Consider the following 18,436-nt stretch of genomic DNA (forward strand, 5'->3'; position numbering starts at 1 on the left):
CACCTCATTCTGAGCTGCAGCTTGTACTGCTGAATTACTAAAATCCTATTTAATCCATATTGCTAAATTCTCTTTACCCTGGTACTCGTAGTGTACAAATATTACAACAATAAGTGCAATAAGATCTGCACTGGCAGTTGGACCTTCCAGGAGGCTGGGGAAGAGAACTTGCCATCATCACCCTCCCCAGTGCTTTCCTTGTTGCTACTGTTGGTCTCCTCTGGAGGAGAGAAGGGGGAGCCAGCAGTAGGTCATCTAGCCTGGTGAGAGGAATCCTCCTCTCAAACTGTGTTTAAGGCAGACTCCTAAGGCTCCTTGGGGTTCAGCAAGACAAGCACCTGGAACTCTATTGTCTGTTAGCTTTCATTTTTTTGTTTTGTACTGTCGTGTTTAAATCTAGATTACTTCTTTTGTAATACTGGATTTATTTTATGTTTGTTAAATTGCTGGTTTTGTCCCATTTGAATTAATTATGCTTTATAAAGTGATTTATCTCCTCTACCCCAATGATACGTATTTTGAAAGTTTGTTGTAAGCCTCTTTGGGCACAGCTTCCTGTAGAAAGGTGGCATATAAATAAACTCAACCAGTCAATAGATATCTTATTGTTACTCCATTGTCATCCCTTCCTTTTACTGGATGATTCCTCCTTTAGTTGGTTGGTTAATGCTTGTGTGCATGCACTACAGCATCTGTACTCAAATTTTTCTTGCCCTCATGTCCGTTTCGGAACAGCAGTGCTCTTTTGCACATAAAAATCTCACTGATGACCTTATTTATGATGTGTATGTACTCAGTGACAAAAAGTACAGTAGCTTTCAGTTGGTCATGAAGGATGTTAGCACAGCATTTTATGCAATGGCACTTCCAAGATAAAATCTTTAGCATCTGCCAGGACTTAGACTCCTGTGTTATAGCAGGTGAATCAAGCGAGGTATCCAGAGCACAGCCTTGTCCCAATTTCTTGGATGAGTTTCAGTTGGTACAGCTTGAGGACGTTCACAAGGTGCTTGGACAGGTTCGTGCAACCACTTCTGTGCTGGATCCTTGCCCTTCTTGGCTAATAAAAGCTAGCAGGGATGGAACAGCCGGCTTGGCCAGGGAAGTGATTAATGCCTCTCTGCGACAGGGGGTGGTCCCTGGCTGCCTGAAAGAGGCGGTAGTGAGACCGCTCCTGAAGAGACCCTCCCTGGACCCAGAAAATCTTAATAATTATAGGCCGGTTGCAAATGTTCCATTCCTGGACAAGGTCCTTGAACGAGTAGTTGCGGGCCAGCTCCAGACCCTCTTGGATGAGACCAATTATCTGGATCCATTTCAGTTAGGTTTTAGGCCTGGTTTTGGCACTGAAACAGCCTTGGTTGCCCTGTATGATGACCTCTGTTGGGAGAGACAGGGGAGTGTGACTCTGTTGATTCTCCTTGATCTCTCAGTGGCTTTTGATACCATCAACCATGGTATCCTTCTGGGACAACTGGCTGAGTTGGGAGTGGGAGGGACTACATGGCAGTGGTTCCGTTCCTACTTGGCGGGTCAGCTCCAGAAGGTGGTGCTTGGGGAACATTGCTCAGCACCCTGGACTCTCCAGTATGGGGTTCTGCAGGGGTCAGTTCTGTCCCCCATGTTGTTCAACATCTACATGAAACCATTGGGTGTGGTCATCCGGAGCATTGGAGTGCGCTGCCATCAGTATGCTGATGACACGCAGCTCTATTGCTCCTTTTCATCTTCATCAGGTGAGGCTCTCAACGTACTGAACTGGTGTCTGGCTGCGACAATGGACTGGATGAGGGCTAATAAACTGAGGCTCAATCCAGACAAGACTGAGATGCTGCTAGTGGGTGGTTCTTCTGACCGGATGGTGGATGTTCAACCTGTCCTGGATGGGGTTGTACTCCCCTTGAAGGAGCAGGTTCGTAGCTTAGAGGTTCTCCTAGAACCTTCTTTGTCACTTGAGGCTCAGGTAGCCTCGGTGGCACGGAGTGCCTTCTACCAACTTTTGTTGGTGGCCAACTACGTCCCTTTCTGGACAAGGATAACCTGGCTTCAGTTGTCCATGCTCTGGTAACCTCCAAGTTAGATTACTGCAATGCGCTCTACATGGGGCTGCCTTTGAAGACGGTTTGGAAATGGCAGCTTGTGCAAAATGCAGCGGCCAGATTGGTAACAGGGACCAGACGGTCCGAACATATAAAACCGATTCTGGCCCGCTTGCATTGGCTGCCTATGTTTCTGAGCTCGATTCAAGGTGCTGGTTTTGACCTATAAAGCCTTACACGGCTTGGGACCACAATACCTGATGGAATGCCTCTCCCGACACGAACCCACTCGTACACTACGTTCAACATCAAAGGCCCTCTGGGTGCCTACTCCAAGGGAAGCTGGGAGGCTGGCTACAAGGGAGAGAGCTTTCTCAGTGGTGGCCCCCAAATTATGGAACGATCTCTTTGACAAGGTGTGCCTGGCGCCAACACTGTTATCTTTTTGGCGCCAGGTCAAGACTTTCCCCTTCTCCCAGGCATTTTAGCATGTGTTTTTAAATTGTTTTTTAAAGTGTTCTTAAATTTGTATATTTGTATATTGGTTTTAAAGTTTTTAATTGTTGTAAACCGCCCAGAGAGCTTCGGCTGTGGGGCGGTATTCATTTTCATTGGCGATCACTCGTGGCCGAGTAAGATTGTCTTCCAAGATAAGGTCTTTAACAGTGGGTCCGTAAGTGACTGTGGAGGTCAATTCTGGATCCACACAGCCTCCCACAGTGAGAACATAGGTTTCCAGATGGAAGATGGTCACTATGAGGATTTGTTTGACGTGCCTTCTGCTTAGCTTGTTTGTCCCGTTCGCCCTGTATTCATGCTTCTTCAAAGTCCACAGCAACTTTGATAATAGCCGACCTCCATTTGGAATGTTCATGGTCCAAGACTTCCCAGTTGTCCATGTTCACGTTACATTTTTTTGATTCACTTTAAGAATATCTTTAAACCCTCTTTTGCTGTCTGCCGATGGTCCGTTTTCCATCTTTAAGTTGGGAGTAAAGTAGCTGCTTTGGAAGACGGTGATTAGGCATTTGAACAACATGGCCGGTCCAGCAAAGTTGATGTTGAAGGATCATTGTTTCAACACTGATAGTCTTTGCTTCTTCCAAAACGCTAACATTAGTCCGTCTGACTTCCCAAGTAATTTGCAGAATTTTCTGGAGGCAGCGTTGGTGGAATCTTTCAAGAAGTTGGGAGTGGCGTTTATAGATGGTCCATGTTTCACAGGCATACAGTAAGGTCATTAGTACAATGGCTTTGTAAATAAGCGTATTGGTCTCCCTGCGAATATCCTGATCCTCGAACACTCTATGCTTCATTCGGGAGAATGCGGCACTCGCGGAGCTCAGACGTTGTTGAATTTCAGCATCGATGTCAGCTTTTCCAATGAACCCTGTGAGCGATGCCGTCGGGAGTCATGCAAGGTCACCAATGGCGGTAAGGTCAAGGGAGAGGAACCAGACAAAGAATGATCCAAGAAGGTCCTCAGTGGCAGAACAGGCAGAGGATAACAATGTGTACGTTATAATGGCTGTGAAGGCGGATGAAGGCTGCAGCAGATAAAAGACTTCCGATCGTCATGGTATCCATGCCATTGGATCAAAGCCTTTTTCTGTCAAGATTATCTGTTGATCGTCGTGCGCCAATCTCCCCACATAAAACAAATTCACACATAGGTGTCTTCCAAGCAAACCAAACCAAACCAAACCAAAAGTCCCATGGTGAATGGCGACAGGGGCAGGACTGTGAAATCCAGAAGCCCCTAGTCATGGACTGGCACTTGTGCGGTGGATACAGACTCAGTCCTGGCTCAAGGACCAAGGCAGTTGAGTAGTTCGGCAGCTATATCCACAACTGAGCAGTCCTATTCAGGATCCACTCTGCTCACCCTGTATGGGGAGGGGGCTAGAAAAGGTGCTAGAAAAGGGGCTAGAAAAGTCTTCCTCATCTCTCTCCCTGACTGGATTACCGCGTCCAGTGGGGTCACCACTTAGCAGTCGCAAAAGACAATTGAATTTTGGAACATGGAATATACGGACATTGCTGGACAATACAGATAGTGAATGTCCTGAATGCAGGACTGCCACCATTGCAAGGGAGTTGAGACGTTTTAATATTGACATAGCAGCACTCCAAGAAACACGGAAGAGCAGAAGGACAACTGAAGGATGGGGCGGTATACAAATGTAATAATAATAATAATAATAATAATAATAATAATAATAATAATAATAATAATAATGGGATGAAGTCCTATTCATATTCAGAGGAAGAACATAAGAAGACCCTGCTGGATCATGCCAGTGGCCCATCTAATCCAGCATCCTGTTCACACAGTGGCCAACTAGATGCCCTTGGGAAGCCTGCAAACCTGAGTGCAGGAGCACTCTCTCCTCTTGCAGGTTCCAACAACTGGTGTACAGATGTGTACTGATTCTGACTATGGAGGCAGAGCATATTCATCATGGCTAGTAGCCACTGAGAGCCAAGTTAAATAGTACAGGTCCCAATACTTATCTTTAGGAGACTCCAATTTCTACATCCCTGCATTGGGAGAACTGTCCATTTATTCCTACTCTCTTCTTTCTGTTTCCTAGCCAGTTCCTGATCCACAAGAGGACCTCTCCTCTTATTCCATGACTGCTAAGCTTACTCAGGAGTCTTTGGTGAGGTACCTTGTCGAAAGCTTTTTGAAAGCCGAAGTACACTATATCCACTGGATCTGCTTTATTTATATGCTTGGAGATATTCTCATAGAACTCTAATAGGTTAATGAGACAGGACATACCCTTGCAGAAACCATGCTGGATCTGCTTCAGCAAGACTTGTTCTTCTATATGCTTGGTTATTTTATCTGTAACAATACTTTCTACCAGTTTTCCTGGAGCAGATATTAAACTAACTGGCCTGTAATTTTTGGGACCCCCCCCCCATCCCTTTTTAAAGATTGATGTTACATTGGCCACTTTACAGTCCTCAGGTATGGAGGTAGATCTGAGGGACAAGTTACATATTCTTGTAAGAAGATCAGCAATCTCATATTTGAGTTCTTTCAGAACTTTTGGATGGATGCCAGCAATTTGTCAGTTTTTATTTTGTCTGAAGCCTATAACCTAATCTCTTATCACCACTATTTGCCTCAGTTTCTCAGTCTCTTTCTACAAAAGTTAGTGCAGGCACAGGGATCTGCCCTATATCTTCCATGGTAAAGACAGATGCAAAGAACTCATTTAGCGTCTCTGCAATCTCCTTTCCTGGTTTTGCATACCTTTGATTCCCCTGTAATCCTTTTTTTTTAATAATTTTTATTCAAATTTTTCAAAAGACAAACAAAACAAAGTCAAACAACAAAAACATAACAATACAACAAAAGAAAAAAAATAAAATAGTTGACTTCCGATTTGTCGCAGATCAGCTATAAGTATATGATATATATCAAACCTGTCCCTTAATATATACATACAGGATCACTTTTCTCCATAGGCTATCTTAGTTAATCGTCAAATCCCAATATCATCATTTTATTTTGATCTTTCAACAAAAAGTCTAAGAGAGGCTTCCATTCCTTAAGAAATGTGTCTGTCAATTTTTCTCTAAGTAAACATGTCAATTTATCCATCTCTACTAAGTCCATTAATTTCAATAGCCATTCTTCCGTTGTTGGTGTTGATTCCATTTTCCACTTTTGTGCATATAATAATCTTGCTGCCGTAATCATATATAATATTCTTCTTCCATATTTTTTTTCTATTGGTTTATCCATAAAACCCAATAAAAAAAGTCTGGTTTTGACTGAATATTTATCTTTAGAATTTTTTGCATCATCCTACCTATCTGTGCCCAAAATGATTTTGCCTTTTTACACAGCCACCACATATGATAAAATGATCCTTCTTGTTGTTTACATTTCCAACAAACATTAAAAACATTACTATACATTTTTGACAACTTTTCTGGAGTCATGTACCAACGATACATCATTTTATAGAAATTTTCTTTAAGATTATAGCATAATGTAAATCTCAAGCCTTTTTTCCACATATTTTCCCATTGATCCATTTGTATGTTATAACCAAATTTTTTTGCCCACTTTACCATACACTCTTTTACTTGTTCTTCTTCCATATCCATTTTCAGCAAGAGTTTATACATTTTCGCAATTGTATTTTCATCATTTGTACACAAACCTATTTCAAAATCAGATTTACTTATTTCAAACCCATACATTTTCTTGTCCATTTTATATCTTTCTAACAATTGTAAATAGGCAAACCATTGAGAACTATATCCTTCCTTTATCAGTTGTTCTCTCTCTTTCATTATATATTCTCCATGTACATTTTCAAATAGTTCTTGATAAGTTAACCATTTCTATTTTCCAGCCATTTCTCTTCTGTAAAACGCTTCTTGACTTGAGACACATAATGGTATTTTCGAATAGAACCTTGGTTTATATCTATTCCATATTTTCAACAGAGGACATGTCATGGGTGATTGGAATGGGGTAATCTCACCAAAAATTGATAGACTTTCTGAAAAAAATATTAAAGAGACACAGGGTAAATTACCGAAGATTTGCTTTGAATTGATGGAAAATTTAGAATTGGTGGATACCTGGAGATATATAAATGAAAACGCAAAGGAATTTACTTATTTTTCAGAAAGACATAAAACATTTTCGAGGATTGATATGATTTGGATGTCTAAAAATCTAGTGAAAGATATTTTTAAAATGGATATATTACCAAAAACTTTTTCGGACCACAATCCTGTGATATTAACTTTCAAAAAAAAAAATCTTGGATTTAGATGGAGACTAAATGAATCTTTATTACAGAATGACAAAGTAGTACAAGAATGTAAGAAGAAATTAAAAGAGTTTTTTGAACATAATTTACATAAAGGAACAAATGAAAATATTGTTTGGGATACAAGTAAGGCATTTATGAGGGGATGTTTTATTAAATGTAACTTTAGGGTATTCATGAGGGTATTCATGAGGGTATTTAGGGTATGCTTTAGGGTATTCATGAGGAGCAATTTCCTCTTCCCCTAGCCACCCCACCTCTCATTTTTCCAAAGATGTATCACTGAAGTCAGGATCGTTCAGACCATGGTATTCCCAATCTCTATGTATGGATGTGAGAGTTGGACAGTGAAAAAAGCAGATAAGAGAAAAATCCACTCATTTGAAATGTGGTGTTGGAGCTTTGTGCGTACCATGGACTGCGAAAAAGACAAATACTTGGGTGTTAGAACAAATTAAACCAGAATGGTCACTAGAAGCTAAAATAATGAAACTGAGGTTATCATACTTTGGACACATCATGAGAAGACCTGATTCTTCCCGACGAGGTGCGCCTGGCGCCAACTTTGTTATCCTTTCGGCGCCAGGTTAAAACCTTCCTCTTTTCCCAGGCATTTTAACATATTTTAGCATATTTAGCACATTCTGGTATTCTAAATTTAAATTGTGTAATATGTTTTTAGCTCTGGGGAATTTTTGTGGTATGTTTGTATTTACTATGTGATTTTATTATATTACTGTATTTTTATATTTATGTTGTACACCGCCCAGAGAGCCGTTGGCTGTGGGCGGTATAGAAATTGAATAAAATAAATAAATAAATAATAAATAATTCACTAGAAAAGAGAGTAATGCTGGGAAAAACAGAAGGGGATAGAAAAAGCGGAAGACCAAATAAGAGGTGGATTGATTGGATAAAGGAAGCCACAGACCTGAACTTACCAGATCTGAACAGGGTGCTTCATGACAGATGCTCTTGGAGGTCACTGATTCACAGGGTCGCCATAAGTCGTAATCGACTTGAAGGCACATAACAACAACAACAACAAGAAAGGGGAAATGCCACAGTTTCTAATCAGGTACTGTTTCCTTTTTTATTCATCCCAGAGCGGCATGTGGGCTGTCTGTGTGTGTTGAATTCAAATTTAAATCTCCTGTCAGTGGAAGTCCACTGGAAGCCCTGGTAGGATATTCCCACCAGAGCCTATGATCCTCTTGGCTTGGAAAGTAATGTGACAATAAAAAGCCAACCTGATACCGTTGGCTCACATACAGCTCTCGCACCTGCTGCCATGCCCCAGTCTAGGCAACTTGTCCTTGAGGAAGGCTGGCAGACCACTAGTTTGACCTGTCTGGGTGCTGCCTGTCCAAGGAACTGGTCTACTCTCAGGCCTGAGCATCTGGCACTTCCTTAGGCATAGTAGTTACAACAATGGTAGTGGTGTGGTTTGTGGTCACATATTCCAAAGCAAAACCAGAAAATGGAAAGTACCAATAATAAAAGGCCCTTGTACACTTCATTCTGATTAACCCATTGAATGTGTTTTCTTAAGCCAAAATTGAAGTAGTTAAGGGAATTTTATTTTATTAACTCTAAGTCCCATCGCTTGTTTCCCATCTAATGGTGAAGTGTTCTGGAAAATTGTGAAGCTTGTACTCCATTTTGTGTCATTTTGATTGGCCTAACTGATGTATTGTTTTAATAGGGTTCTGGATTTTCTTCTTCTTATGGGCCAACATAGCAATCTCCACTATTTCTGTTGGCTTGGGGAATATTTTAATAAGTAACTTGCTTGTTACATTAGGAATGTATATTTTGGATATTCCTGTAATGTGATATTTGTTTTATTTTATTTATTCTTTCTACTGTATAAACAGAGAGCCAGTGTGGTATAGTGGTTAAGGTGTTGGTCTATGATCTGGGAGACCAGGGTTCGGATCCCCATATAGCCATGAAGCTCACTGGGTGACCTTGGGCCAGTCACTGCCTCTCAGCCTCAGAAGAAGGCAATAGTAAACCACCTCTGAATACCGCTTACCATGGAAACCCTGTTCATAGGGTCGCCATAAGTCAGAATCGACTTGAAGGCAGTCCATTTCCATTTTCACTGTATAAACAATAAAATAGAAATGAACTTAAGTTGGAGCAGACAGGAAGATGTCAAATACACATTTTAAAATGTGGTGAAAGAAACAAAAAGAAGGAGCAAGGTAGACTTCCCTGGAGAGAGGAGTCCATAGTGTTGGCACCACAGTTAAAAAGGTCCTGCCCTCTTTTTACTTACCTGTTGAAGCTCAGTTGGTGCAGAGGACATTTTATATTGATTGGAGGGGGCTGGCTTTGAAAAATACAGAAGGTCTTTAGATCCTAAACTGTTTAGGGCTTTAGAGGTAAAAACCATTTATGAAACTCCTGCATCAGACCACTTGGGGTGTCTAGCTCATTATTGTCTATGGCAGTGGTTCCCAAACTTTCCCCCCCACAGACCACTTGAATATTGCTGATGGTCTTGATGGGACCATGTAATTATTTTTCTCCCTGTTGTAATAATTACAATGTGTTGATTTCAGCATTTAATCCACTCCGGTACATAAACATCAGGGCGGCGTCATTGTAACCAGTTTCCTGGGACAGAATTTTAAAAGCGTTAAGTGTACTCGGAAACAGTCCCTTTAGCTTGCTTCAGAGCGCCTAGTTGCCGCACTACTGTTTCAGCTCTTTGCGGGTCTTGGAACATCTCGGTCATCTCCTGTATAAATCCTCTGTACCTTCTTAAGACAGTATCCTTTCTCACGAGATACGGAGTCACCCATTTTGCAGCTTCTCCCTCCAGGAGGCTAATCACGAAGGCCACTTTAGCCCCATCGTCTGGAAATTCCATGTGCCTGACATCCAGATATAACTCACATTGAGCCACGAAAGTTGCCAACTGATCACTTTGTCCTGTGTATTTTGGGGGCAATCCAATGGGAACCTTTACTACGGCAGCTGGAGGGGCTGTTTGCATCTGGTCTATCGTGGCCTTCAAGGTTTGATTATCCGTCTTCAGCGCCTTGACTGCTGCTAGCAGGGCTTGAACGTCCGTCTGCAAATCAGCTACCTTAGTCCTCAAGAGTTTCACTTCTTCCGTCTCAGAAGTGGGGTTCGTCCCCCCCGCTGCTCCCTTTGACATCTTGTCCCAGTCAAGTGAAGAGAGCGTTGAGGGTGATTTAGGTGGCTCTGTCAAGCTGTCAGGCACAGGATGTGACTCAGGAACCAGACCAGCGGTTGTAGTTAATTCGTGTTTTATTAGGGTAATGTCCAAACAAAGACTGCGTTTTCTCATGAAGCAATACAGGGATACAGGTCCTGCGGCATTGGGAGAAAGTTGACAGAGCAAGGGACTTCTTCCCGCCTGTTCTTTAAGAAGGGGCCAAACGGGCGCGCAATCTTTCGCTCCTCCTTAACTGCCCCTCAGGTACTGCCCACCTTCCCCCCCTTCTCTCCTGTCTTTTCAGCTGTCTGCGTGTGCGCGGTGAGGGGGGAAGCATCACCCCCTCCTCTTCTGAAGTTTCCGATTCCAGGATGGGGGATAGGGGAGGGGCTGATGGTAAACTGCCTCCCCGCTTTTCGGCTGTGAGCAGCCCTCCCTCTTCCCCCTCTTGCTCTGAGCCTGAAAGAGGGGGAGGCGTGAGAATGTCCAGGGAGGGCTCAGGCTCCCCGTTGCTAAGCGACCTTATCACTGGCAGTTCCTCTGTTTCGTCTTCGCTCCAAAGGGGGGAAGTTCCTCCCCCTTCCCTCTGCCATCCATCCGAATACTCTTCTCCCAACGCTCCGGGATCCAGCTCCCCGGGATTGGGACCCCAGCTCTGCCTTCCGACAATGCTGTATGATTTCTTTTGGTATTTTTATTGCTGCTTCTATTTCTTATAAAATATTACAATTTGCATTCCATAGAATTCAAATTGAAATATAATATAAGAAATGAAAGAAACAACAATACAATTTAAATCGATATGAATATTTAATGTGGACATGCCACAGAGCACCTGTGGACCATGGAGCACCATGTGGGAACCATCGTCTCATCCATACACTGAGATTACAAAGCTATACCTGTCTAGCTGGCCCTGTGCATGGAACCAGTAGCATTTCAGAGAAAACTACCTTGGAGCTCCTGGATTTCAGTATCCTATCTAGCAACCTAAATTTTGCTTCCAGGATCATATGACTGCATTTCCTCATGTCATTGGTGCCAATGTGCACCACAATCACTGACTCCTCCCACAGCACTAGTACCAGGCTATCTAGACAATGGGTTACACTGTAACTTTCACCCCAAGTAAGCAATTAACTCTGTGATCTGTATGCTGATCACACACCCAGCTATCAGTGTTCCTAATGATCATGTCATCCACTACCAGGATCCCCTCACATCACAGAAAAGTATCCTTAGCATGAGAGGATAGGTGCTCATTCCCTCAAAGAATTGGCTTCCTTTGAAGGGATTGTTTCGCTTTTTCTCAGAGTGATGCTTTCCTTCCCTGAGACCCTCATTCTCTGTGATAGCAAGGGAGCTGTCATCCTCTCTGAGAACAGGATGCTGGACTCGATGCGCCATTGGCCTGATCTAGGAAGTTATTCTTATGTTCTTAACCCCTGGTTTACACTGACTGGCAGCAGCTCTCCAGGTTTTCCAGGCTTACCTGGACATGTCAGAAACTGACCTTAAGATCTTTTGCATGCAAAGCATGCACTCCACTACCACACCATGGCCCTTCAGGACTCAATAACTTGAACTCAGGGCCGGTGCCAGAGGGCAGCCAGGTTGGGCCCTGGCCAAGGGCCCCTGAAGGGCCCCTCCTTAGGGTGGGTGGGTAGCACTCCCTTGCGTGATCTGCGGCAGCATTGACCCCTGATGCTGTTGCTGATTGCAGACAGGGAGCTCCCAGGCACCACCCCTACTACTGTGCAGGCCTTCAACACCTCCCTACATGCCCCACCTACCTATCACTTGAAGTAAATGCTGGCTGCACTGCGGGTGCAAGCCTGCCGTCAACCAAGATGGCAGATGAGGTTTCCCTAAGGGGCTGATGCCACTGCCACCATCTTGGTTAATGGCAGGTTGTGCGCGTGTAGCACACATGCATGCCATCAACCAAGATGGCGGTGGAGGCATCAGCCACTTAGGGAAGCCTTGGCTGCCATCTTGGTTGATCGCAGGCATGCGCATACAGCACGGGCAGCATTCACTTCAAAGGAAAGGTAGGTAGGTCCTGCATACATGTGGGTGCTGGGGCAGGTTGGTGCCCAAGGGCCCTGGCAGCACCGGCCCTGCTTGAATAGAAAGCAAATAGGCAGCCAGTGAAGATTGAACAGGACCGAAGTAATATGCTCAGTCTAGCCAATCCCCAGCAAAATGTGGCAGCTTCATTTTGGACTAAGGGTCGTTTCCCAATGCTTTTCAAGGGCAGCCAGACCCATGTAAAATGTGTTACTCACTTCCAATCTAGCAATTACCAAAGCATGAATGGTTGTGGTTATATCGTTGTTTCTTAAGAAAGGGTATTGTTGGAAAATTGAAAAGCACTCCTATTCACTGCCACCACCTGAGCAGAACACAAACCTGTGCCTTCTGGAGGGAGTGTAACCCATCCAATGCAGGCTGCACACATAACTCTGGATTAACTGATCATTAAACCAATAATGCTTCTGACTTTATCCGTATACACTTTGGGATTTTTTGCATTTTATAAACTGTATACATATAGGTCCTGACCTAGCAGTATAAATAGTAGAGATGGCAGAAGCTACAGCGAAGTGAAAAGAGGGACCAAAACCTAATGTGCTAGAAATCCTTATGAGACCCATGAACTCAGTGGCTGTTGTTTCAGCTCAAAACCAAACCCAGCTCATGATGGCTCCATTCATTTTGGTAGCCAGATGGAGCTAAGAGTGGCATCTGGCGAATGGATTGAACAGGCCCTGGAACATACTGTGAATATTGAACTAATTATTACTAAGTCCCCAAGCAAAAGCAGCTGGAGGGTGTTGGTTCTTCTATGCTAATGTGAAAACTGGGCTATAAGTGATGGTGTGTAAGCAGGACAGAGGGAAGATTTGAAACTATCATAGGCCTTGAACTTCATTCATATTAAGAAAACCAATTCTCTATATAAGTTTGCATCATATATTTTTTTCATTTTGCTTACTCTTCTTTCTGATTATTAGTTGCTTTATAATGTTGTTTATATTGTAGACCTGTTCTGAAGTTTGTCTAATGAAGGCGTTATATGTTCTGGTCCCTTAATCATTTCACCCACTGCTTGTGGGAGGAATAATTGCTTTGAGTTGGAGAAAATGTTCCAGAGAACAGGAGCTTTAATACTTTGAGACCTGGCAAAGCTCGGTTGGTTTGCAGAATAAGGCATGTGCGCCTTGTTTAATATTTCTAAGTCAAAATGGAAGAAAGTCCCAGTCTTTCCTAGAAACTTCTTTGCAAAGAACCCACATGTCTGAAAATGCAAAATATAGTTAGAGTGTTCTGTGAGTTGTATCATAGAAGATTTAAGGCTGTGTGAAACAAAGTCTCAAGTATTGTTGGATTGAATGAGTAGTATAATGGAAATTCAAAACACTAACTTGGATTCCTGCACTGAGCAGGGGGTTGGACTCAATGACCTTATAGGCCCCTTCCAACTCTACTATTCTATGAACTTGGTTTTTTTTAATGAATTTGTTTTTATATTACTTTACAATCCTTCATTCCTATTGCCAGACAGAGAAGCCTGGATTCTACTTAGGGACGGGGGAGAAATTTGTTTCTTTGCTTTTAAGTTGAATTTATCAAACTTGCACTTTACAAAAAAATATGAGAACTGAAACATAGCCATCCTTCAAAATTTGCACTTACCCAGTTTTTGCAGTGCAGTTCACCAACCAAGCAATGTTTACAAAAGTGCATATGTTAGGGGAAAGTGTGCAGAAAAATGAATAAGTGAAAACAACATACAAAATGCATTACATAGGAGAAATTGCTTGCAAAAATAAGTACATTAGTCAAAACTGCATACAAAAATGTACTTATTAGAAGACATTCTCACTAAAATGCTGCAGAAGTTTCATGAGGATTTAAAAAACAACAAATTGCTGGAATAATGTGGAGAACTGAGTCTAGGATTGGAAAAATGAGAAACTCAGAGCCAGTGTGGTGTAGTGGTTAAGGCAGCTTTTCCCAACCAGTGTGCCTCCAGATGTTGTTGGACCACAATTCCCATCTTTCCTGACCATTGGCAGTGCTGGCTGAGGCTGATGGGAGTTGTGGTCCAACAACATCTGGAGGCACACTGGTTGGGATAGGCTGGGTTAAGGTGTTGGACTACGACCTGGGAGACCAGGGTTCGAATCCTGCCATAGCCATGAAGCGCACTGGGTGACCTTGGGCCAGTGACTGCATCTCAGCCTCCTGAACACCCTATTCATAGGGTCGCCATAAGTCGGAATCGACTTGAAGGCAGTACATTTACATTAAGAGAATTGAATCTGATCCTTCCATCCCTAGTTCTGCTAATTCTGTGAGAGGCTTTGCTTTTGCAAAGCATAATAGTCTTTGTTAGGAAAATAGTCTTTTAATTCTATGCAGTGTTGCAATTTAGGTTGTGGAAGGCTTTGGGGTGGAGTTTTTGTTTGTGTGTGTTTTCTGTCCTTATATGATTCAATCCATGCAGAAAAGCAGAACAAACAAGCCTGGTTGTCATGGCAAATAACCATATGTATTTTATTTCAAGCACTTTTGTTCTACCTTTCCATTCCAGAACATATTCAAAGCAGGTTTTCTCTTTCTTCAAATAAATTGTTTATTTATCAGTTTCATTGTCCAAGTACAAAGACAACTGTATGAGTTTCAAAATGAAGATGTATCCTGAAGAGAAATGTGAAAATAGAGCTGTGTTTGTCCTTGCTTTCTGACCTAGAGACATAGCAGATAGCATTCTTTTGAAGGAGCTGCTTTTGCTAAGTCTAAAGCTGTCATGGTGCTTCCTTTCCTTTCCAGTGCAGTAAAAAGGAATCTAAAGAAGGTTAATGCCCTGCAAAAACATTTGTGAAGGTGATTTGTACCTCTTCAGATATGAACTTAATTCATTGCACAGAAAAAGTGTCTGTGGTCTGTGAGTGGGCTGGCAAAGATGTGCTGGTAATACTATGTGCCTGCCTGTCTTTTGTACTTAGGGCTGGCAGGTCAGAAGCATCCCAAACCCTGAGATTCTGGGGGCGGGCCCAAGTGACAGCATGGGGCGGGTCCAAGTGATGTCACAGGGTGGGTCCAAGTGACACGGGGTGGGTCCAAATGACATCATGGGGCGGGTCCAAGTGATGTCATTAAGCATGATACATAGGAATCCTGACTGGTTGTGAGATGCTTCGTTTTCTGCCTTACTCGTAGGAATCTTGTTGTGGTTGGTATATTGCATTTAAGAAATCATCACTGTCTTTTGTTGTTCTTTTTCTATTGGCATTTCATTTACCTTTATCTTCACTCTCTTTCCTCCATAGAAGCAACAACAGTGGTTCCATGCACTCCGCTCAACCTTCTTAAACCCACTGATGATGCACCTTGTTGTTTATTTCTTGTCCAATAATGGTAAAAGAGAATTCACATACTGGGCAGCGTGGGTGCAATTGTTGTTGTTCCTAAGCTACTGCCTATGAAGGTAGACTAAATCATGTGTGCTTTCCCTCTGTCAGTTATATTCACTGGAATTGGGTTAGCTGATAAAGTGAGTTTATAGCCGCCCACAGGGGAGACAGAAAAGGGTAGAGAATCTTCTTACTCATTACTCAGACCTCTTTCTGAAGTGAAGGGTCAAATCTGTAAAGAAATTTGGATGTTAAAAGGTAGGGGCAGGGCATTCCAGGCAGGGGGTTGCCAACCCTATTTGGATATGGATATCTTTGCAGGGGATCCCTAGTCAAGCTTTACCAATCCAGAGCTTGGAAAAGTTACTTTTTTGAACTACAACTCCCATCAGCCCCAGCCAGCATGGCCACTGGATTGGGCTGATGGGAGTTGTAGTTCAAAAAAGTAACTTTTCCAAGCTCTGCATGACACAATCCAAACCATATCTGAGAAGTAAGTCCTATTGAGTTCTATGGGGCTTAGTCCCTAGGAAGTGTGTTTAGAATTGCAGCTCTTTGGGGGCATCCATCTTTACTTTTGAGTGGTCCCATCTAATATCTCCACACTAGGCTCCTTTCTTCCTACAATGGCCTTCTAGTGACTGGCCTGGCCTGGCTTGAGGGAACTTGAATCCTTTTTGCCAGAAGTGATTTGGCTAGATTAAATGTTCCCTACCCAGGCTCCAACTTTTAGCCAAGATTTCTGTCTTCATTTCCAATCAGATAAATGTTTTTGTATGAATTGTATGTGCCAAGCAACTGTGGCTGATGCTTAATGTATCATGCTTAATGACATCACTTGGACTCGCCCCATGATGTCACTTGGATCCACCCCGTGACATCAGTCGGGCCTGCCCCCAAAATCTCAGGGTTTGGGATGCTTCTAACCTGGTAACCCTAGTCCAGTGCAATGTTTTCTGACTGCTGGAGATGCATACAAAGTATATTAGTATGTCCCCCTAGGATCATAGTTGGAAAGGACCTCAAGCGCCATCTAGTTCAACCTTACTATTATAGCATTCTTGATAGATAGCCATATAGCCTTTATTTAAGAAGCTCTTAATGAAGAGAATGCTCTGCCTTCTGAGGCAGTCCATTTCATTGTCAAACAGCTCATACCATTAGGAAGTTTCAAATATTTAATCTAAACCCTTTTCTTAAAATATGATTTATTTATTTTTGGTTTGGGTTCTTTTCTGGAGCAACAGAAAACAAATTTGCTTGATCTATGTGACAGCCCTTCAAATATTTGAAGATGGCTGTCATGTCTAAGGGGTAACTAACATTTCAACAGCTTTTAAAACCTTGCTACAAATAGGCATGGCCAGAACAGGCATGCATCCACATTGTACTTGTCCTGACAGTTATGTATGTTGGAGAGGAGTGCAATTTGGTGTTCCTTGGCAATTGGACTTTATTTTCTAGTTCATTGAATATTGTCTGCTTTTTGAATGCCTCAACTTTTTCTGGGATGTTGTTGAGGCCACAGGTAGCTCTGTTCTATGTATCTGATGTGTTAGCTGTGCTGTCCATTGAACTGAAAGATGTGTATTGGAAGAACCATGCAATGAGGGGATTCATGAGATGTCCCCTGTTTTTGGAGGCCTCCTTAAGGTAGTAGATTGAAACTGAAGAAGCTGTGTTGCTGCTGAGGTTTATAAAGTGGTTCATCAATTTTAAATAGCAGTAATATATTATTGAACATGATGGTTTCCAAGGGAAAATGGAAAATGAGCTTAACAAAACTGAACCATTTATTTGCTTTACACATTAATAATCTTCAGCAGCACCCTGCCTAATATTTCACTGCCCTTTCCTCTATTGCTGGATTAACGCAAAAAAATTTGAAGGGCATCCTTGACCTAAGGCTTTCAGTACACAGATATAACTGACTGCTGACATTTTGAACCTTCAATTAGCTCATCCCTTCTTCCCCCCACCGCCACTTATTAGCAGCTAAATCACTCTCCGTAGTCTCCCATTGTTACTCAGCCTATTGAGGACTCAGGACAGCTGAATTGCTAGAGTCTTCTGTTGGCAAACAACCTATTCAAAGTTTAATAGTGATGGCTTGAAGGAAGGAGACTCAAACAACTGGTGCAGTTCTGCTGTGTCAGTATTCACATTTCATTGCCATTGGCTGTTCTCTTATAGATTGTGGACAGATTAAAAAGTATTTCTGGGGGCTGGCTTAGCTCAGACCTTCTGTTCAGGCCAAAACGTTTGACTAGCTGGTTGGAATGGAAACAATCCTCTGTTCGTGTCTGGAAAACAGTACTTTCTGTAAACGCTTTTGAGGTGAAATCATACTGCATTGTACTTTCTAGCTCTTCTGTTCCAAGTGAGAAGATCTACTAAGCTGTGATAGCAGATGTAAGAGTAATAAAATGCTACTTAAAAATGTAAATGTACTGCCTTCAAGTCGATTCCGACTTACGGCGACCCTATGAACAGGGTTTTCATGAGGCTGAGAGGCAGTGACTGGCCCAAGGTCACCCAGTGAGCTTCATGGTTATGTGGGGATTCGAACCCTGGTCTCCCAGGTCGTAGTCCAACATCTTAACCATTACATTACAGAAACTGTATTGACTGTCTGCTTCCAGTGCAAGGTTCCCAAACTGTGGTCCATGGACCACCAGTGGTCTGCAAGCTTCATTCAGGCATGTCTGTAAAAAAATATAAAATCATACAACACTTAGCACAGTGCATTACAATTGCTCCAACAGGCAGAAAAATCATGAAGTGATCTGCCAAGACTCTCAGCAATTTCAAGTGGTCCATGGGGGGGGGAATTTGGGGGGAACCACTGCCATAGTTAACTGATTATTCTCTCTCCATGATCATGTACACCACTTGATTATTTTCAGTGAGCTTCATTGGTGCTGATTGCCTAGAAAACACACCCCTTGTGAACTGTGAGGCAGTTAGAAATTAAAG

The 18,436-nt window shown here is 42.6% G+C and overlaps 1 protein-coding gene across 2 annotated transcripts in view; it reads left to right on the top strand.

Annotated features, from left to right (window-relative positions):
- The window catches only part of SRGAP3 (SLIT-ROBO Rho GTPase activating protein 3), a 332,528-nt gene that overhangs the window by 141,352 nt on the left and 172,740 nt on the right, over nt 1-18,436 (top strand). The window lies entirely within an intron of this gene.

This window comes from Rhineura floridana, chromosome 3 (assembly GCF_030035675.1).
Source record: "Rhineura floridana isolate rRhiFlo1 chromosome 3, rRhiFlo1.hap2, whole genome shotgun sequence".
In the NCBI taxonomy this organism is placed as follows: domain Eukaryota; kingdom Metazoa; phylum Chordata; class Lepidosauria; order Squamata; family Rhineuridae; genus Rhineura; species Rhineura floridana.